General features: G+C 42.9%; 1 pseudogene; it reads right to left on the bottom strand.

Annotated features, from left to right (window-relative positions):
* LOC122802114 overlaps positions 1-18,217 on the bottom strand; it is a 58,048-nt pseudogene extending 39,831 nt beyond the window's left edge.
* Between the last annotated feature and the right edge of the window lie 4,447 nt (positions 18,218-22,664).

Here is a 22,664-nt window from a genome sequence, read left to right as displayed (position 1 = left end):
CTTGGGTTGATAAAGGATGGACCACTAAGCAGCTAACATCCATTGCAGAATTCTCATATAAAACCTAGATAGTGGTACCAACGTTACTGCTGCTGCCATCAATCCCAGAGCCTGAAGGATCAGTCGGGCCAAAATTGAGGTGTTGCAGATTATCTTTCTGACTTGAAGTCTTATACTCAGAACCTTCAGTAATGGAAGGGAAGCAATGGTTGTCTTTGTATTGAGAATTGCTCCTATAAACTCTAAAGTCTGAGTCGGCTGCAGAAGAGATTTGTTAGTTTATGGTCACCCCCAGATGAAAGCAAATCTGGAAAACCTGGTCTCTTGCAGATAAGTTGATGTCTGGTTGAACTGGTAATGAGCCAGGTGTCTAGATATGAAAACATTCAATCCTTGCATTCTCAGATGAGCTGCTACTACTGCCATCACTCGGTAAACACACTGGGGGCTGTGGCAAGTCCAAAGGGTAGTATTCTGAATTAATAATAACTGGCTCCCAGCTGAAAGCATAAATATCTTCTGGACTGTCTGTTCATCTATATGTTATGATACATGTCCTAAAGATCTATAGAGCACATACAATCATCCTTATCCAGAAAGGGAAGAATGGACTAAACCGTGACCATCCAAAGCTTGGTTCTTTGAACTGACTTGTTTAGTTTATTGAGAGCCAGAACTGGTTTCCATTCTCCTGTTTTTTTGAAACAAAAAAGAATCTTGAACAAGTTCCAGATTCTGTCTGGTCTGGCGGAATCTGTTGGATGACTCTTTTCTAGCAGCTCTCATATTTGAATTGCTGCTTATTCCCTCTGACTGGGTGGAACATCAGGGATTTTTCTTGAAAGTGGAGGTGGAAGGGAAAAAGAGTATTATATATCTTCTGTAAATAATCCTCTGCACCCAAGTATCTCTTCTTATATCTAGGCAAGCTCTCTGGTACAGGGATAATCAACCCCCGACTGCCTCCAGCGGTGGGCAATCGGGCCTCCTTTCAGGAGTGCTGGTAGGGTTTGTCAAAGAAGAAATCTCTGAAACCCTGCTTCTATGGGCCTTTTCCACCACATGGATGGCGGTGTCCATTTAAGTTCCATCTGCTGCTGGGGGATCCTCCTCCATATGTGTCCTGGAAAGGACCCCAAGACTTTTTGAACCACATTTGCTAACCACCTTGCTGATTCCTGGAAAAGGTTAGTTGAGGGGTTGAAAAATACACTCCCATGACAGACAGTCTTTCCATCCTTCTCACACCTGGATAGAGTACCCTTTACCTTGGGGCCAAATAAAGATGTTCCATCAAAAGGGGCATTGATGAAAGAGGATTTGAAAGGCTCCACAAACTCACAAAGGTGCATCCAAATATGTCTACTTATGGAAATGCTTAAACCCACTGCTCTTGAGGTTCCCTCTGCTATGTTTGAGATCAACCTCATGGAATAAATGGGTATGGCCTGAAGTGTAGCTAGCTGAGAAGTTAGAGAGACCTGAACTTCTTCAGAAACAGCACCCAAAAGGGTATTTGATAACTCCTTAATCAAATCCATCTAATCTGGTAAAATGTGCCAAGCAACTGAGACCTCAGTGCAAAAGTGGATGTGACATATATATGCTTCCCAAATCTGTCCATTGCCTGTGACTCCCTGTTGGGAGGATGGACAGTGGAACTTTCTTCAGCTAGTTCCTTCATGGTGGCCACTGCAATGACCATGGCCCTACAGGAACTCCCTTACTCCAGAACTGCCTGTCTACAGGTAGTGCCATTATCCTATCCAGTCTCCAAGGAATGGGTTCTGTGGTGTCTGGATCCTTCTACGTCCACCATGATGGCAGCAGGTTGAGTCACTCTACCCAGTAACTGGGCATCCAGTCACCTAAGGATTTTCAGGATGTCTCCAAATGAGACATCTTCAGGAGGTGACCGTGGGGACCCTTCACCCTCAAAATCCATATCCTTGGTAATGAATTCCTCCAGGGAATCAATGTGCTTCCTCTTGCATGTCCTCCTTCTGTGGAACTCCTTAATGGAATGCTCTGGGGAGGTATCTGAAGAGGAAACTACAATTCCTTGAGTGGTTGCCTGGGACTTTTCTACTGGATGTCCCAGTGGAATAAGATGGTGAGGCTATCAGTGCTGGGTCATCATGGTGGAAGACTTTGGATCTGAGATGGAAGGTTTCATCAGAATTGCTGGAGCAGAAAAGACCCTCTCAGCAGCCTCAAAGGCCAAACAGCCCAGAGAAGAAGAGGAGATTGGACCAGAGAAGACATGCTTTTCAATCGTAGCCCCTTCCCACTCCAAGTGCAAGACCTCAGAGATGGAATCCGGAGCCAAGATTTCCAGTGCCGATCCTCTAAGGTGGCTCTGTAAATTTCAGTCAAATGCAACACCTCGGATCTGACAGGCAGACTACGACTCCAGGAGCTCTTCGGATCCCGAAAACTGCAGCTCTCAGGGATAACTTCACATCAGAGGATAAGGATATATTCAGATCTGAAACTGACAGATCCAGACAACTTGGATCCAGGGACTCTGACACTAAAGTGGTAGTCAGAGGAGGAACCTGTAAAGGAGGAGTTGAAGACATTTGGATCTCCTGACCTGGAGGGGTAGGCGCCAATGGAACTCCAATCTGTCCCTGCACTAAGAGGATCTTCACCAGTCCCTCCATGTCTTCTTTGGTTAGGCTCCTGAAAGAACAAGCAGGAAAAAGTAGATGGAGATCTGAGGCACTCCAAGGAAGGTAAATGTACTTTATCTGGGGTAGGGTCCAGGGACAGACAGTAACTTACTATAGGTAATGAAAAGTTATTTATGACATTGCTGATGCTGCTGGAAGCAAAGGCTGATTAATGCACTGAACTTTGCAGACTATTAACTTTTTTAGTACTCTATTAGCTTTTGCGCAGTTACTAATAAAATAACTTATCTATGTAACAGACAACATGTATGATACTGTTACAGTTTACAGCTTTAAATGTACCAGGTTTAGTTTTTCAGTGCATGTATGAACAATAGCTTTTTATTTTCCATTTACCTCAGAACAAATGTGTTCCTCCATGTGCCACATCTAACAAAAATCAGACCTACCCCACCATTCAGTCACTGTTCTTTTTTATACACTTTTTATGAAAGCAGTCTTTTGATGTTAATTGCCTGATGTCATGCAGTCTGTTCATTGTGTTCTGTTTCAAAGTGAATTATATGACAAGCTTAAACTTTTAGGGAGTCATTCCTGTTAGGAAAGTGTCTCTGACCGGTAGGGAGTTATTCATTCCTGCACCTGGGTTTCTTATCTGCAATTCTCCTTGAAACTTGTACCAGGCACAGAACATTTGTATTACAGAGTAGGATGCCAAACTGCATATTTCTGACTAAGAAAAGTCTATCTCTTTTGTGCATATATGCTAGCAAGCAGAAATGTACAGGCTTTTAAATGTCTGTATTTTACTATATATATTCTAACAAGCAGAAGTGTACATGCACTATTATAAGTGTCTATTATATATATTTATATATATATATATATATATATATATATATATATATATATATATATATATATATATATATATATAAAACAGTTGTCCCTTTTTGTTTTAAAACACAAACAGTTTACAGTGATATATATTCTTTGGTCAGATCATAATTTTCATCACAGTTTACAGGAAACAAAACCTTTAGTTTTCTTTTGATACAAGTTAAAATACAGTTCCATTTAGTAAATATAACAATAGCAAACATTACTACCAGAACTGGATGTATAATCCAGTCTAACAACTTTTTCCTTTTGAAGGCCATCCTGTAAAAATGACCAACTTATTATGAGCTGCATTTACTTTAATGTTTTTCTGCTAACTTGATTAGCTTATTTTTTACAGTTACAGAATTTAATTCATGACTTAGGATTGTTCTATTAACCTTTTGCAATTGCTCAATTAGCTGTTTACTTTCATTTATGACTCTATACAGTGATTCTAGTGAAACTCCTACATTAATAGGATCATAGGTGTGTACTAGGCTAATGGCCCTGGAGCCTTTACAAGCCTAGCCCATAGGATTAATCCTGGCATCATGCCACTCGACCTTAGTTCCCAGTGCCTCTGTCTAGTACAGCCACTGGAGTGATCCCTGGGGTGAATTTTCTGTTTCCCATCCACTCATCAAGATTTCTCTTGAACAGGGCCAGTGAGGTGCTTTGTTTGACATGTATGGGAAGTCTATTCCATAGCATCAGCAGTCTCTGGGTTATGAACCTGTCCCTCCAGCATGTTCTGTTGATTGTGGTAATGAGGTTGATGTCTCTGGAGTGTGTGGTGCAGAGGGATTGGGATTTCTTTAGATGTAGCATTTCTAACAGAATTGGGTCAGACATGGCTTTGTAAGTCAAGCAGAGATCGCCTCTAAGTAAGCGATATGAAACAGAATAGTTGGAGGTTTTTGAGTCTGTCAATATATGTTTAAGGACTAGGATCCTCTTTGTGAGGTACTTTTGTGGCCTCTCCAGTTGTTGCAGGTGTCTAATGAGGTACATGCCAAATTGGGCATTCTACTTGATGATTGGCCTAATGAGGGAAGAGTAGAGGGAGACAATGACCTCTTTCTTCCGGGATGCAAAACCCTTAGTAATGAGATGTGCCACATGGAATGACTTTGACCACAGTGGCAATGTGGTGGTCAAAAGAGAGGCTGCTGTCAACCTGTGTTCCCAGATCTCTTATAACACCTTCTGTGTTCAGTGGACAACCATTGATGTGGTAATTCATGGGAACCGGGTTTTTCCCAAAGGGGATGACGACACATTTTTTGGTTCTGACACCAGTCGTTGGTCTCAGTGAGGCCTTTCTGTAGGATGTCAACATCACTTGGGAAGTTAATAACTCCCAACTTGCAATTGTCTGTGAACTTTGTCATCCAGAGTCCCTTTCGTGATGGCCTGGACTTCAGAGAAGTAGATACCAAACAGGAGAGGCCCCAGGACTGAACTCTGTGGGATTCCACTCATGACTGGTCTGCAGTCTGACTTGGAGTCAACTGCTTTCACACTGTGGGTTTTATCTGTGAGCCAGTTTGCAACCCATCTAGTGATATAGAGGTTGATGTCTAGCTTAGGGAGTTTTTCTATGATTCCTGGGTGGGGAATGGTATCAAAGGCCTTGGCCAGATCAAAGAAGGCTGTATAAATTACCTTGCCTTCATCCACAGCTCTGATGACTGACTCAAAGAAGTCAACCAGGTTGAGCAGGCATGATCTACCCTTCACAAAACCAAATTGTGTGGGATCCAGAGTTTGGAGATTCCCTATATCCTTGTTTATTAGGTCCACAATGATGTGTTCCATAGCTTTGCATATCAGACTTGTCAGGCTAATGGGGTGATAGCTGCCAGTGTCTGTAGTTGCTCCTCCTTTGTGGAGAGAGTTGAATGTAGCAGTGCACCATTCGGTAAGGACAATGCCTGAGGTGAGGCTGTGACTGAATGGGGCACACAGGTGAGGTGTGAGTTAACTCTGTAGTTCATGTAGAACACAGCCAGGGATATTGTCAGGTCTCAAAGAAACTGAATTACTGGCCTTGGACAGTGCTGTTTTAACCTGTGCAGCAGTAATACTGAGTGCCTGGCAATCTACTGGTATTGTGATTGGTCCTTTGGGGGGTTAAAGTTGGCAGTGAATCTGTCAGCCAGTATATTGGCAATATCGTTGGCTTAGTATAGCAGGTACCATTGTGCAGAAGTTTAGAGCAAATCTGGGTATTGCTGTGAAGATTCTATACAGAATTATAGAAGGCCTTGTGGTTGTCTTTACTATCTGCTGCAATTCTGTTTTCATAGTTAACTTTAGGGGATTTGATGAGGGATCTCACCTTTTTGTTTGAGGCTGATACGGGAGTTTTTCCAGTCTTGAGACTTCACCTTATTCTGCATCAGTTTCCTCCTTCTGCTGTAGAGTTTGTTTATGGCAGGGGACCACCAGATTGGCTTCCTTCTTTTGGAGGAGAGCATCTTGGTTCTATTGGGTATGACGAGATCCATGCATGTGTACGTGTTCATACTGTGCATTGGTGTATGATTCGGCGGTCATGCAACTATTCTCCATTTGCATGGGTGCCGTGAAGTTAGCCACTTCTGTTTTGAGGAGCCCAAAGTTAGCTTTGGAGAAGTTTTTCATAGTGGTTACATTTGCAGCGGGGGGGGGGGGATGTGGCTTTCCAAAGTGACTAGTTTGTGGTCAGATCTTATCAGGGAGGAGTTGATTACTGCTGTAGAGCAACAGTTGCCTATGTTAATGACCAGGTCAAGTATGCTGCTACCTCTAGTGGGGGGTAAGAAAGAGCTGGTCCAGGGCATTGGAATGAATGAATTCCAGGAAATGTTGGGCAAGGGCATTGGTACATGAGTAGTTTTCCCAGTTAATGGAGGGGTAGTTGAAGTCATCCATTATGAGTGTTAGGTTGAACCCTAATATTCTCCAGGTTGCTTAGGAACATGGAATGCGCATCTTGGGACATGGTTGGGGACCTATAGCCGGCTAAGACCTGAATCACTGTCTTACCCAATGTTAGCTGCACCTGAAGTATCTCTGATGCATTATGTTGGGCTACCAGACTGGAGGTGTGTGCATCCTTTATGAATATGGAAACACCACCACCTTTGGAGCTTCGGTCCAAGTTCTGGGGCCAAAAGGTGTGGAATGAGATATAGCCTGGAAGTGCAGGGGTGCTTTCTGCTGCTTTGAACCAGGTCTCTGCTACAGCACAAATGTCAATGTTTTCAATTTTAAGGAGTGCTTCGAGCAAGTGCATTTTGAGATTTAGACCTCTAGTGTTGAGCAGCATGACCCTCAGATTGTATTTGTAGCCGTTACTGTGATAATTTAGTCTTTGGAACCCCACCAAAAAAGGCACTATAGGACTGGCAAGAGCCTTGGCCAGTATCCAGAAGCCCAGGGATGACAGATGCAGGCCATCTCTGGCAAAGCATAGTGGTCTGTCAATCATGTCATCCCAGGCAGACAGATAGTGGATCATTGACAATGCTTGTGGATTTTATTGCAAAGGCATTACAACCTTGTTTTCTGGAGTAAACATGTGTCATTATACCATATTAAATGGGTAAGGTTGTTGAGACAATCTACCAAAGGGTATGGTTTAGTAAATGCTAATAATTTGTTGCAATACATACAAACTGTAGGCCTATCTCTGTGAACATTCTAAAACTAGATGGTAAAACTGTCCATTTGCACAGATTTTACAGAATATTGTTAAAATAAACATGGTTCGTATACTGGGGAGTGCTGACCACACACACCAGTCCATTAGCTGTATTAATGCAATGTTTAATTTCTGAGTTATGTTTTGTAAATCAGTATAATTTCCCTCTATCTGGGGTAACTAATACAGATAAGAATGGTGGTCCAAAACTAGTGGTGGTAAAAACAACTTAACACATTACTTTTGAACTTGTATGTGATTTTATCCTGTACAACAGTATATATTTGTGCAGACAGTTTGCTATCCATGCATTTCATTCCAGTTAGTACGTGGGATCCATTTTAAACATGATTTTCTACACATATTCATTACTAGACAATTTTATTTGCACTGAATTTTTTTGCATTTATATATACAAACACTGTAAAGTTCATTTAGTCAAGTTTACAAATTTAGTGACATTTTAAAAGTTCTGACAAAAAGGCAAGGTTGTCTCCCAAAAATTACTGAATCATTAATACACAGTGTAAAATTGAGAGTGCCCTTTCCCCTTGTAGTGTGCAGCTTTTTATTGCAGTATTGTTTCATAGATACCTTTGCTTTACATTGTGAAAGTTGAATGCATGCTTGACTTCTGGCTATTTTCCAGACCTTGACACACTGGTCTAAGGAAAGGTTTTTAACATAACATTTTTCTCCCTCTGGACAAGAGAAATTACCTTTTTTTTGGTGGCATCATGTACTCGGTACAACTTTATTAGTAATATTACTTCTGTATACTTGTTTTGCTGGAGATTCTGCTATTTCTGGTGCTATTATAAAATTACAAATTGTAAAAAGCTATTGGTTTAACTAACACATGCTTAAAACTGATACATTTGCTGTTGTCTGCCTTTTGCTCTTGTGCAAAGGCCACAAACAATTGATCTGTTTACCTGAAAGATCTAGTCCTGTCCAAATAACAACAAAGCTGGTGATGCACATCAAGGGTGTGCAAAAGGTACCCCCCTCTGTTAGAATGAGGGAAGAAAACCGGCAGGTCAATAGATTGGTTAATGGAAAAGCCAGAAGTGACCTTGGGCAAGAAAAGGGGTCAGTACAAAGGGACACCATATCCATGTGGAATATCAAGTAAGGTCTCTTGACACTCAAGGCCTGCAGCTCAGATACTCTTCTTGCGGAGGTAAATGCTACTAGAAGGTTTTCCATGACAAAAATTTTAAATCACATGAATCAAAAGGCTTGAAAGGAGAACCTGTGAAAAGACTGAAGTACCAAAATAAAGTCCCAGGGTTCTAAGGGAAGCTTGACTGAAGGTTAATACTCCTTTCAAAAAGGAGTTGCATAGACAGTGTGACATAACTGAAGAATTATCAAGATTATGAAAATTGACGATAGCTGCTAAACATAGTGATAGAATCTGAGGCTCCTGCATGCAAAACAGTAGTCTGGTATTGTACGAGCTTTTGAATAGGCATAGAGAAAGGGTCTAAGTTCTGATCTTTGGCCAAAATAGAGACCCTAGTCCATTTACTAAAATAAACTTATCTAGTGGAAGGTTTGTGTGAAGCCAGAAGAATTTCACAAACAGAAGATGGGATGTCAGGCAGCCTGGCAATCACTGGAAGTGAAGGAACCAAACTGTGAGCTTGAGACTGTGCAGGTGTGGATGAATCAGTCAGAGGATGAGATAACAGGTCTTGGGAATGATCCAGGATCCACAGACTGTGAATTAGAGGAGGCCATAGGGAAGACCTGGGGGCCAATCGTGTATTAGAGCATCCCTCAGTGGTTCCCCCAGAGGGGGAATCAAGGCAAAGTAGCTTCTGCATTTGTAGTTTATGGGGGATGCAAACAGGTCGCAGCAAGGCTTGCCCCAGCGTTGGAAGATCCAATCCGCTGTTACAGGGTTGAGGGACTACTCATGAGGCATCAGGATAGCCATGCTCAGATTGCCCAAAATAAGGTTGGAACTCCCAGGAGTGTGTTATAAGGAAGCAGTTGGATGCTATCGCCCAGTGCCAAATCCCCATGACTTCCCCACACAAGGGGTAAGACCTGGTCCCACCTTGCTTGATAAAGCAGACGACTGACATGTCTGAATTGCAATGGTCCAAGAGGGTAGGGATGCATGGAATGACTCTTGCAATGCTAGAACTGTCCTCAGTTCCAGGACATTTATGGGCAAATTAGCCTCCATGTGGGACCAGGTGCCTTGGACAGTCTTTCCCTGTAAATGCCCCACCCTAATAGGGGAACATATGTGGTCACCATGGCTGTGGAAGACAGAATGTTCAACACCAAAGATTCATTTGTGGGTTCATACACCATAACATTTCTTACTTGCAACGGTAAAGTGGTAGAGTGAGTAAATTAGCAGCGACCATTGTGCAGAAAGGAGCCACTGTAGGATTCTTATGTGCAGTCTCACCAGTGGTACCAATGTAATGGCAGCTGCCATGGAGCCCAAGAGTGCAGTACAAGACATGCTGGTACACAGGTCTGAGAAGGAGTTCTTGGATTTGGTGTGTTATGTTCAAAAGCCTGTGAGGGGGGATGAGAAGCTTGACAGGATGTTGTGTCGAAGACTGCTCCAATGAATTCCAGTGTCTTTGTTGGAGACATTGAGATTTGTCCTCGATTGTAATCCCCAAGCGGAGAGCGAGACAAGTGTAAGATTCCTGGTCGGAGTGGTAAGGAGCCAATCTTCTAGATAGGGAAACACCTGAAATCCTTGTAGTCAAAGATGCGCTACTACAACTGCCATACATTTGGTGAACACTCGAGGGGCTGTCGAGAGACCGAATGGCAGTGCCCTGAACTGGTAGTGATTGGCTCCCAGTCAGGAGTGGTGATCCATCTTTGTTGTAGCATGCATCCTAGATGTCTATACAGCACATCCAGTTATCCCTCCCTAGGAAGTGAAGAATGGACTGTATCATGACCATCCAGAAACTTTGAAGTTTGATAAATTTGTTCAATAGGCTGAGATCCAGGATTGGTCTCCAGTCCCCTGTCTTTAGCACTAAAAAGAACCTTGAGTAAAACCTGGATCCTGTCTGATCGGGTGGTACTGGTTGGACGACTCTTTTCCCTAGCAGCTTTTCTATTTCTAAGGCTGCTAATTCCCTCTGATTGGGTGGTACATTGGGGATGGGAGTTAAATTGAATGGTATTTGGTAGCCTCTGGATATTATTCTCTGCACCAAAACATTGATAGTAATAAGATGCCAGGCTGGTAGATACAGAGAAAAACGACCCCAATTGCTTCCAGAGGAAAGCAATTGGGCTGCTGCTCAGGAGCACTGGTAGGGTCTGCCGGAGAAAGAATCTCTAGCTCCCTGGTTACACAGATCCATTCTAGCCTGAAAGGGATGTCTTCCATACAAGTTGCCCCCTCTGCCCCAGAGGAGGAATTGTTCACGAGTGTCACGTAAAGGTCCTTGGGGTTTCTTGAACCACATTTTTCCTCCCTTCTGATTCCTGGAGTAGGACCTCTGGGGGTTGAAAAGACATATGCCCACAGCAGACAAGGTCTTTCAGTCTCTCACTACGTGCAAGTGTGTCTTTGGACCCAAAGTACGAAAGTGCAGATTTGTCAACAGGTGCATTGACAAAGGAAGATTTAAAGGGGTCTGTGAAGTCACACAACCACATCCAAGCATTATGCCTGACGACTGATGCGACAGCTTGAGCTGCCCCCTTGGTGGAGTGAGATATTGCATCGAGGAGTTAGAGGTGGATTCAAGGGTAGCTAGCTGCAAGGTGATAGTATCATGTACTTCATCAGGTAGTACCCCACCAAAGAGAGACATTTCAGAAATTAGGTCTCTTTGGAGGCGAGTAAAGTGTGCCAGGTAGTACAGCAAGCAAATGGCAAATGTCGCTGAAGCATAGGTCCATTTCCCTAGTCTGTCCATGGTCAGACACACTGTTTGGAGGATGGACGGTGGAACTATCTTCTGCCAGTTTCCTCTTGGTGGTCACTGCATGACCATAGAATCAACTGTCAACTGCTAGAACCAGTGGGGCTGGTCTTCAGGTGTAGATCTGGCCTCTGAGGGACAGGTTCTATATTGTCCAGGGCCTTCCAGGCACGCTGTACAATGACTTTAACAGGGTCATCTGCTGGAGTCACCCAAGAAGTAGATGGCCGGGCACAGAAGGCCTGCAGGAACACAGATTCTTCAGAAGGGTTATAAGACTTCCAGTCTCCCCGCTGCTTGAGGATTTCAAGAAAGTCTCCGAATGAGTTGTCATCTAGGGAAGACCATGGGGACACTTCCCCCTCATCACAATCAGTGTCTTCGGTAATAGATTCCTCCGGTGAAACAAGGTGCTTCCTCTTGCATTATTTCTTCCAGGATGGCTCCCCAGTGGGATCGTCTGAGGACTCCGGAGAAGGGGTTCCCTTCAAAGAGGGTTCTTATGACTCCTGTGCCCAGAGTCCCAAAATAGAGGGTTGGGAGAGGTGCATGCTAAGGGAGGGTTCTGATACTGATGTCATTGGTGCTGACTATGAGTCCACCACCTGTACAGCAGGCCCACCTGTGGAGGGATGGGAGTTCGGAACCGGGAGGGACAACCTCAGAACCAGGGTCACACCTCGTCGTGAGGAGCCCACCTCTAAGTGCGGAGCTCTGAGAACTGGAAGCCAGAGCCATGGACATAGACAGCATCAGCGAGAAAATAGGTGCCAGGCTAGATACCAAGGTACAGATGGTCCATGCACTGCTTTGGGAGAGCATCAGTTCCACCGGATCTGATGCAGCAAGGGTGGATGGTGCTGACAGGGAAAACACTACTGTCGGAACTGAGACCATATGCACCAGAGTGGAAGTATCTTGTCCTTGGCAGGTATTCGAGTTTTGGAGCAGAAGACCTGTCGGCACCATTGCTGGGGATGGTGCCGAAGCAGGTACAGTCATCGGAGCCAATGTGAAATCCAAGGACAGCACCGAAGTCAGTGGTGCTGAGGTCGGACCCAAAATAGGGGTGAATATCATGGACGGCACTGAGGAGGAAAAGACACAGCCTTATTGGGGCCCCAGTCATGAGCAAAGCTGAAGGATTCTGTGGTCATTAACACCTTTCAGACTTTTACAGATGTAACAGTAGCACTACAGTTGATGCCTTAAGTTCCCCACCCATCCAGCAAAGTTGACAAATTATAAAAGCTGTCAAAAAAAGGTTTTACATACCTCAGCAGCTGGTTGTATTTTGCTAGACATTCAGATCTGCAGGGAGCACCAGTTTTGATCTAGAATAAGAGTTAGAAAACTAGATTATATGTACACTTCACCCCACGTACAAAACATTGAGATAGTCTTTGCAACAGGAAAACATGCACTTCATATTTAGCCCATGTTGTAGGATCAGTGGATGAAATGAGCACTTATGAACTGCTAACCTAAAGTTTTAGGCATGGAATCACCACATTCAGGACTCAACTGTCAAGCAAACTTCAGCAAGACAGATCCCCAGCCATTTTCGCATCCATATCACATTATCGAAAGTTTACTTAATCGAATCAATAAAGGTTGAACTTTATCGATTAAGTAAAACAAATAACATAAAAAAATGTTTTAAACTAAATGGCGTAGGCAGGGTGACAAGCCCCCCTGCACCCCCACACCCCCCTACTTAAATATACCAACTCCGAGACCGCACTACATTGAGGTAAAAGGAAGTCTCCCCTTATGGAGATTTTCATTTACTTGCATGATGTTCTTCACTTTCGATATTGTCAGCTTATGACAACATGAAGTAGACCCCCCCATTTTCAGACAGTTACAACATGACAAAAAGGTAGTTCGCTTTACTATCAGGCATAGTATTTCAAGCATTATATCTACCAAGTCCTACAGGTTGGACACATCACAAGTTCTTTATAACTCACCTGTCCAGTGCATAGACCCACTACCAAGTCAGCAATGAAAGTGTCCTCAGTCTCCCCTGACCGATGACTAACCATGACTCCCCATCCATTCTGCTGGCCGACTTACAGCTACAAGAAAAATACAAGTCAAAGCTGCAGCTTAAATCCTCTACCTACATGCAGAGATCCCATTTCTGGCCACCTGATACAGGAAAGTATACAACCAAGATCACCCAAAGATATACAAGGCTTAGTACTAGTGTTCAAAATGACGGTTGACTTACGCCTGAATGCCTTTTGTGACTGATCCAGTTTGGTTGACCTTCAATAGTAAACAGTTGCAGGCCTTCTCATCCACAGCCTTCTGAATCCTCTTTGGGTTGGTGACTGTCAGGTAATTCCCTACAATCTGGATATTCACACTACAAGTCAGTGATTTCCAGTTTCCCCAGTCATCTTGGTCAAAGGGGTCTTCAATGGAGACAACTAGGATTTACCAATAGATAAGATTAAAGACCATCTTGAATTCCTCTAACAGTTCAGTTTCAATCCCTGCCAAATCCAAGCATAGGTAAAACCCAGTACATTGCCAGCTTGAAGAAAGCTTGATTTTAGAGCCAAGCTTCTGTTTTGACCATTCTGTCCCTTAATGCAGAGGGAGAAGTCAAAATGGCTGCCAGCAATGCTACCACATTACAGATGTATCCCATCATAGATTTGGGGAGAGGTAAGGCTGTAAACACACAGCATGCCCAGAAGAGTTAGGTGCACAGTTCCTGGCCATTTTGGCCTTCTGCTGCAGTAGCACCATACTGCAGAAGTGGTTGGCAAGACTTACAGATTAGTCTTGCAACACCATAGATGCCTTACCTAGTCAAACTTACCTTTTTGGGGCAACCTCAACAATTACCTGGGTAACCATCAATGAAGCCTTTGTAGATGTTGCTTAGCTGCTCTCCAGTAATGTAACGGCTGGGGTCATCAGGTGACTTAAGTCCAGGTCATACTTGCCACTGCGGTAGAATTCTGAAGCAGCTACATCCATGCCAATCACTATCTTGTCAGGGTAGCCAGCCATCTCAATAGCAGATTTTAAGAGCTCCAGAGTTGAAAACAGTTGTGCAAGAAAATTAATCCCACGTTGGTATGAAACATATTCCAACAGGTCACTTCATAAGATTAAAAACGCACTTATTCCCCCATCTTAATCCAGAAGATATTCAGGGCTTTAGCCCAGCATGAGTTGGTTTGCAACTTGCCAGTTCACATGCCAAACATTCAGTGGAGGGGTACAAAGAAAAGGTAGAATTTTGTTCAGACTCATTAGAAAACTTTTCTAACCTGAACACCAAGGAACTTTCATGCAAGTGCAATTTACAATGTTCTCCCAAATTGAAACATCACAGCACAATTTAAGTACACGTATCCCTGTAGCCAAACTCCTCAGAAGGCTCAGTAAAAAGGATGCATTAAAAAGGAGTTACACTTACGCAGCAATTGTTATGTCAGAGTGCATCTACATTGCATTAGGCTAGCAATGTAAAGAATCCCAGTTGAATTATCTAGTTATATAGGCAAAGACTGCATTTATAGTACAAGTGTGCCAAATTAATATGAAATTAGAGTCATTTGCCAGTTACCATATTAGTATATAGCCTGTGCCAGTTACCATATTAGTATATAGCCTGTGTCAGTTACCATATTAGTATATAGCCTGTGTCAGTTACCATATTAGTATATAGTCTGTGCCAGTTACCATATTAGTATATAGCCTGTGTCAGTTACCATATTAGTATATAGCCTGTGTCAGTTACCATATTAGTATATAGCCTGTGTCAGTTACCATATTAGTATATAGCCTGTGTCAGTTACCATATTAGTATATAGCCTGTGTCAGTTTCCATATTAGTATATAGCCTGTGCCAGTTACCATATTAGTATATAGCCTGTGTCAGTTACCATATTAGTATATAGTCTGTGCCAGTTACCATATTAGTATATAGTCTGTGTCAGTTACCATATTAGTATATAGCCTGTGTCAGTTACTATATTAGTATACAGTCTGTGTCAGTTACCATATAAGTATATAGCCTGTGCCAGTTACCATATTAGTATATAGCCTGTGCCAGTTACCATATTCGTATATAGTCTGTGTTGCATGATGTGCACCTGTCCCCAGGAAACAAGACACAAGTAGTGACAGTCAGCACTGGATATCATCAAGTCCCAGCACAACCTTAATTTCCCAAGACCTAGTTTTAAGCCTAATGCAGCCCCTTCAGATATTCCAATCAGAAGTGAAATATAATCAGAGCAGTTCACTTATTGTACCTTCATTATTTTCCAAGATGTTGGGTGCAAAGCCACCCTCGTCACCAACATTAGTGGCATCCTTTCCATACTTCTCCTTGATTACATTCTTCAGGTTGTGGTAGACCTCTGCACCAATGCGCATGGCTTCCTTAAAGCTGGATGCTCCTACTGGTAGGATCATGAACTCCTGCATAGCTAACTTGTTGCCAGCATGGGAACCTCCATTGATTACATTAAAGGCCTACAAAACAGTTACAGGGAGTGTTAGTCTCTAAATGAAATTAAGCCCCCCACTGCCTTAAATTCCCTCTCCTAACTCATCTGGAGTGCTTTTAGTAGGGCAATTGCTACCACTGCCCTCTCACTTCTGTCCTTCCTGCAGAGGTAAGAGTCTACAAAGGTGTTTATCAGTGCAATGTTCTTCTAGTGGGAAGTCTGGAGTTCCCCATCCAATGCACTTTTCTGGTGCCTTTTTCAACTCAGTAGAGACAGCCACCACAGCTACAACTGGTTAACTTAGAAGTCTGCAGTCAATTTATATATTCAGTTATTTCCCCATCTTTAGCCACTTGAAGCGGACCTCCCCCAATCCTCCATTTGAGACAGATTCAGAGATCTGCAGTAGTTTGGGTAATTTACATTGTGACCTCCAACTCTCCATTTAAGGAGAGGTTATGTTTGTAACATTACAAGACAGGTTAACACTGACTCAACATGAACTATTGGACTCAGGAGAATCCACTGGAATACTTGCTAGTTCTAACCCTGCAGCAGTCCGCTTCAATGTTAACTATCTCCCACCCTTCAAGTCCCATTCCAGGATCAGACAGATTCATCTCTTCTAGGTCTGTATTTATTGGAACTCCAAGACTGCTACTGACCCACTCCAAGGTCACCCCCCTTTTAACATGGGGGAAAGCTACAGATCCTCCACTTCCCAGTCTTGTAATCTCATTGCATAACATAGCCAACCTCTTTTCTGATATGTACGAAAATGGTTTCCTTTCTAACCAGTTAGAATAATGCAGCTTCTCCCTTCTGCTACCTTCTTAGTAGCATTCCCAATTTCTACCAATTGTAGGGGAAGAACCACATGAGGATGCCCCCCATTCCCCATACTTCTCACTTGTAGATAGCATGAATGAACAAATACTCCCAGATGGTCAACTAATCCCAAACCCTCTCTAAGATCAAGGCAATTGCCTGTGAAATGTCACAAGCAGTCCTCTTAACCCTTCCACACTAAAGATGGAGTGAAAGAGGCCCATTCCTGGTCATCCATTTATTAAGCTGGATATGGATTACTTCTGCATGAAAGGGTCTGGCGCAGTCCTGCACCAGTTAAATGAACCCCTCCTAGGCCTAAAACCAAGCACCTGCTCTTTCAATTTGGAGTTTAGTCTGGTATCTTCATTTTACCCAACCTTGTTACACTGCCTGATGATTCTCTGTCAAAGAGAGAGTGGACTATCCATCAGGTCCCCTTACTGCCCAATAATACCATATACAAAGCAATCCCTGCCTTCTGACCCCTTACTGCCCAATACTACAATATACAAAGCAATCCTTGAATTCTGACCCATCCTTTTTGTCCTACAGTTGAAACAGGTTATTTGAAGTAGCTGTCATTCTTGACAAATGGACAGAGATACCTCCAAGCACCACCCACCTCCCTGTCCTGAAACTGCTTGCAACTCCCCATCAAGTTCTACATACCCTCATTTCATACAGGAACCTTTGAAAAGACATTCTAGTAACAGACCCCAGAAAACACACGGTTTAGCTATATACAAAATTACAACCAAGATGTACTTATGCAACACTTATGGGAACAGGAAGTACAAGGTCTTCATTCCCAGCCAAGTCAGCAATATGGTGGTAGAGTAGGACACCTTTCTCAGCAGCACCAGCTTTGCAAACAGCCAAAGAACTCCCAGAATAGCATTTGCACCAAATTTTGCTATGAACAAATGTAGGATTTTTAGTATACAAACCAACCAAAAAAGCTCAATAACTTGCATGCAGAAAAATTCTTACATTTATTTTCTGTTCCATCAAGTTCTAGCATGACCTTGTCTATCTCAGCCTGTTCCACAGCACTCAGTTTCTGTGGGAAGAAAAGATGACATGATGGAATAAGCCATCGGATTCAAGTTTAAAGCATTACAACTGAATTGCTAAAGGGTATGTAGCAATGTCAGGCCAGCATCCAGATACTTAAAAAGAGTAGAAAAGGTTATGGACTCACCTTCTCAAGAAGGGCTGGAGCAATTGTTTGATTAACGTGCTCTACTGCCTTTGTAACACTTGTTCGGAAAGTAGAATTATTACTGATTGTGGGTTATTCATCCCCTCAACCAGGTGTCCCACTTACTACTCAAATGCAGTCATAGTCAGCCAAGTAGTCAATATGTAAGTGTCAGCCACTGCATGCCAAACTATCAGCAAGGAAAACAGAGTGTTTGTTTACATAACTGATAATCCCCAGGATATTCCTGTCATTAGATCAGCCACTCCCAACATGGTGTCTTATTTCCATCCAGCAAAGTTGGATCACTCCATGCTGCTAAGCCTCTAACTGAACTCTGGTCACCATGGTCAAGAGTCATTAGGACCATGGAGTGGACATTTGTCCTCAACCCCGCTATGTACTAGACAAGTACAGTTAAACTTGCTTTGCTTACTTTTACCCAAGTACCGAGCCTTGTCTCCATCTCGCAGCTCAAGGGCTTCATAGATGCCTGTTGATGCACCACTAGGGACAGCTACCCAGAAGAGACATAAAGCGGTCTGAAACACTTCATCCACAGTTTGTGCCATCCAGGAGGCAATTTTACATTATACATAAGTCAGCTGAAGTGTGCTTACCACAAGTTGCCTAGTGTGGTACTGCAGTTTCTCCACACTTGTTCTACAATTAATGCACGTGAAGCACAGTTCTCTGGCTCAGCAAGTCTTATTCCACAACTATATCATGACATTGGCACAGTGACCCATTTTACTACCAGCAACTGTCAAGTTAAGTACTCTCAGCTTCCCACGCTTTCAGTTTGCAGCCTATTTAAAAAATATCAAGCATTAAGTTTGATCATGCATTATCAGCCATGAAGTGGACATTTTAACATTATGGTTAGGTCAGTATAGGAGTACAGTTTGAAGAGACAACCAAGGAGTCAAATTTAGAGAGCTACTACATGTTTAATTAGTTGGATAGTCTGGGCAAATGCCAGGAGAAAGGGCTCCCTAAAACACATCGGATTATGCACCATTTCGTGAAACAAATACAAAGTAATATTACTCTACTGCACAAAAAAAAAAAAAAAAAAACTAGAGACCTTAGCTATAGAATGGCATACCCTTTACAAACAAGTTAGTAACAAGGGGTGCGGATAGTTAGGGTTACGTGGATATAGAATCATATGAGGGAGAAGCAAGAGGTTAAAGACTGCATCTGTAGCAAGTACTTGGGAGTGCAGCAGTAAATAACTGTTTTAAGACAATGGTGCTCCACACAAGATTCATGCAAACTCACCTTTGTCAGTGTACAAGTCAACTTCCACTGTGGGATTACCACGAGAGTCCAGAATTTCACGGGCATGGATCTTCTTGATAGACATGGTTCCTGAAAAGAAGGCATTAAATTTTAAACATGCTTGCTTCTTTTAAATTTTACATATCTTAATTCAAGCATTCCAGAACATAAACCTAAACTAGGACCTCCATTAGCATAAAATTTGTTACGACATGTTTTGGAGCTACCAAGGGGACCATCTTTGAAACGTGAAAGGATCAATGGAGTTTTAGTCTGACAAATGTAAGGCATTAAGCAACCTTCCCCATTTCTAAAGTCGGGGACTTGAGTATACACACTTACAACCTACATAATGGCAGACTATTTGTAAATTACATGCTATAGTCAAACATGCTCAGAAGCACCAACATCTGCTTCCAGTCAGCCTGTTAACTAAAAAGCATGCTACCATAGCAGAGTGAGCCTTTGCTCCCTGGCTAATGCTTGCCATTGGCCACTTCAGACCTCGTGACAGTTGAGGTCATATAAACCTTGAAGTTCTCACTCCCACAATTGTTTTAGGCAGCTCAGTTCTAGGTCTTGATGGCAGTTGCATCTTTGCTGCATTAGCTGACAGGCTCACGAGTAGTTTAAGCCTTCAGAAAACTAAACAAGGATGCCATTGATTATTCCTGTATAAACTACCATTACCTAGACAGCCTTTGCAGCAGGTAATCAGTAGATACTATACACTAGCTACAAAGTGTAATCAGAACCATTTAAGGAACGAGTCCTTGACCTGCATAGGACTTGCAGGAAAGGGCACATTCACAGACGGGCAAGTATTGAAACTGCCCAATTCTCCATTCAAGAGCAGTAATGGAATGATCACAGCTGGTAAAACTTAAAGGGTCCGACCATTTTCATACATTTTATGTTGCCACTGAGAATAGACCACCCTCTTTTGGGGAGGGGGGGGCATGAGATTTAGTCTTCCATAAAGGAGTAGGGAAAAATTATGTCCACAGTGACAAGTATGCAACAGCCTAGAAAAGGCAGAGCACCATGATAACATGAGAAGTGATGTACAACATAGATTCTACAAGTTCATGAGCCTTGCAGTCTATACTGCCATCTGCACATCAGTTAATAGCTTTACACAGCAGCTCATCTTAGAGGATTCAAGTTGCCCTTAAATACTGCCATTCACCTATAAACTGTTAATATGGCATCAGGAGATTAAACACCTAGAGAGACACTAACTTTGAAATGCAGCTTCTTGAAAAAACAAGAGACTTCTCCTACACTTTTGACAATCAGCACACGTGCTACACCTTCAAGTCCTTCAGGGAAGTAATGGGGATCACACTACATTTTAGCTGTTTTGATAAACCAGCGAGTTGAAAACATGACAAATCAGAATGGAGGATCTTTTCAGAAGACAAGTAGTTTGCTAGTACTTGCCTATTTGTTGGAGACTTTGCTTCAAGCATGGGTTTAACATTAGTTCTAGTCAAATGAACTGCTTAATTACTAGTCTCTGAACAATTCAGGCACAGCTAGATATTAGAAAGGTAGTCAAGGATAGCAACATCTTGTACAATCAAAAATAGTATTTTAACATTGCAGATATGATGCACATTCATGAACTGGTGTTCTTTCAAAACAACTTCCCCATTTAGTAATATGTGTTTAGGGAAACAGTGCTATTTACCCAAGTTTTGCCTTTCAGCAGAAAATATTAAGGCAGGAGTAGAACAGAACAGCAGCATGGCAAGCCAAAGGCAGCAATTTCAGCAAACACAGAGCTAGAGCCAGTTCACCAAAACCACCCTAGATTAGAGATTACCTTTTTTCTCCACTATTATGCACCCTCAGGGTGGGTATTCACACATGGTGGGTGCAGGGGGGGGGGGGGCTTGACCTCTGCCAAAAATTTTGAACGTTCACTGATGGCAGTTCTGTTTGCACTGAAAGCCACCTTTGATGGATCAACATGAATCCAGAATGTGATGGCAGGTGTGAGTTTGGGTTGACTCCTCCATTTCCATTTTTCAGAAATATGAAAGTAGTTGCACCTGCCCGAGTCACCTTTTTAGCCATATCTTAAGTGCAATTTCTTATTTTATCTGAGAAGTTAAGGACTAAGCAGTCAACAGTCCATTCCAAATTCAGGTTATATATTTAAGTATATAGCCTAGTAACAGGAAAAAAAAACACAACTACACTAGTACAGCAACATCCATAACTACACCCTTAAGAATGCCCAATCCCCTTCAAAAAGGGAGGATCTTCACTCCTTCAGCAAAGTTAACATACTTCCATCTTTCATAAACTGTGGAGACTACCAGAAAAGGGTAACCTTCCAGCAGACAGTGAGGCTCTCCGTTTCCACTGACATCTGAAGAGGATACTACGGATACTGATACTGATACTGCCAACATCCTGGCAGATCGATTCAATACAAACTTCACCTCCCTCTCACCTTCAAAAGGGCCCACAACAATACCAGAAAAGTGTAGTGTCCCAGAAATCACAGAAGCACAGGTGAAAACAGCCCTTTCAAAAGCCAAAAACATAGCATCAATGGGGCCAGATGGTGTCCCTGGCTGTGTCTTGCATGAACTACAGAACGAACTAAGCCCCCACCTAAACACGCTGTTCATCCTCAACCTCTCCACAGGCTACATGCCCATAGAATGGTGCACAGCAACAGTTATTCCGCTCCACAAAGGAGGGGCCACAACTGACCCTGGTAACTATCGCCCCATAAGCCTGACTAGCCTAGTCTGCAAGGCTATGGAGCGCATCATCATGGAACTCATTAACAAAGACATTGGGAATCTCCAAACACTTAACGCGACCCAGTTCTGCTTTGTTAAGGGCAGATCATGCCTACTAAACCTGGTTGACTTCATCGAAACAGTCACCAAGGCCATAGACGAGGAAAAGGTGGTTCACACAGTCTACCTTGATCTCGCCAAGGCATTCGACACCATTCCTCACTCAGGTATTATAGAAAAACTCACCAGCTTGAACATAAACCCCTACGTCACAAGATGGGGTGCCAACTGGCTTACAGACAGAACTCACACGGTAAGAATAGCAGGTTCCAGGTCCATCTCTAAACCAGTCATAAGCGGTGTCCCGCAAGGCTCAGTTCTGGGACCCCTACTGTTCGGCATATATTTCTCAGAAGTACAGGCAAACACAGGAGGACTATGGCTAACCAAGTTTGCCGATGACTGCAAACTGCGAGCCATAATCAACTCTCCAGCTGACACGGACATCCTTCAAAAAGGCCTTACTGAGGCAGACACCTGGTGTCAAAGTCATGGCCTCAAGCTAAATGCCAAAAAATGCATAGTCATCCCATTTGGGAAAAACAAAACACCCATGAATTACCACATAGGCGGCAGCCCCCTTAATACAGAAGAGGTAATAAGAGATCTGGGGACCCAGGTAGATAGTAATCTCTCCTTTGACAATCATATTGCCAAAGTAGTTAGGAAATCCTTCTATGTGGCCCATCTAATTACTAAGGGGTTTGCATCTAGAAATAAAGAGGTTATAGTGCCCCTCTACTCATCACTCATCAGACCCATCATAGAATACAATGCCCCATTTGGGATGTACCTCACAAGACACTTCCAACAGCTGGAAAGACCACAAAAGCACCTCACCAAGAGGATTACTGGCCTCAGACATATGTCCTATGCAGCCCCACTGTAAAAACTTCAGCTGTACTCAGTGGCA

This window comes from Protopterus annectens, chromosome 5.part0 (genome assembly GCF_019279795.1).
Source record: "Protopterus annectens isolate FY-2018-M chromosome 5.part0, PAN1.0, whole genome shotgun sequence".
NCBI lineage: Eukaryota > Metazoa > Chordata > Ceratodontiformes > Protopteridae > Protopterus > Protopterus annectens.
The sequence above is the reverse complement of the archived record's forward strand: the minus strand, read 5'-3'. Positions and strand labels throughout refer to the sequence as shown.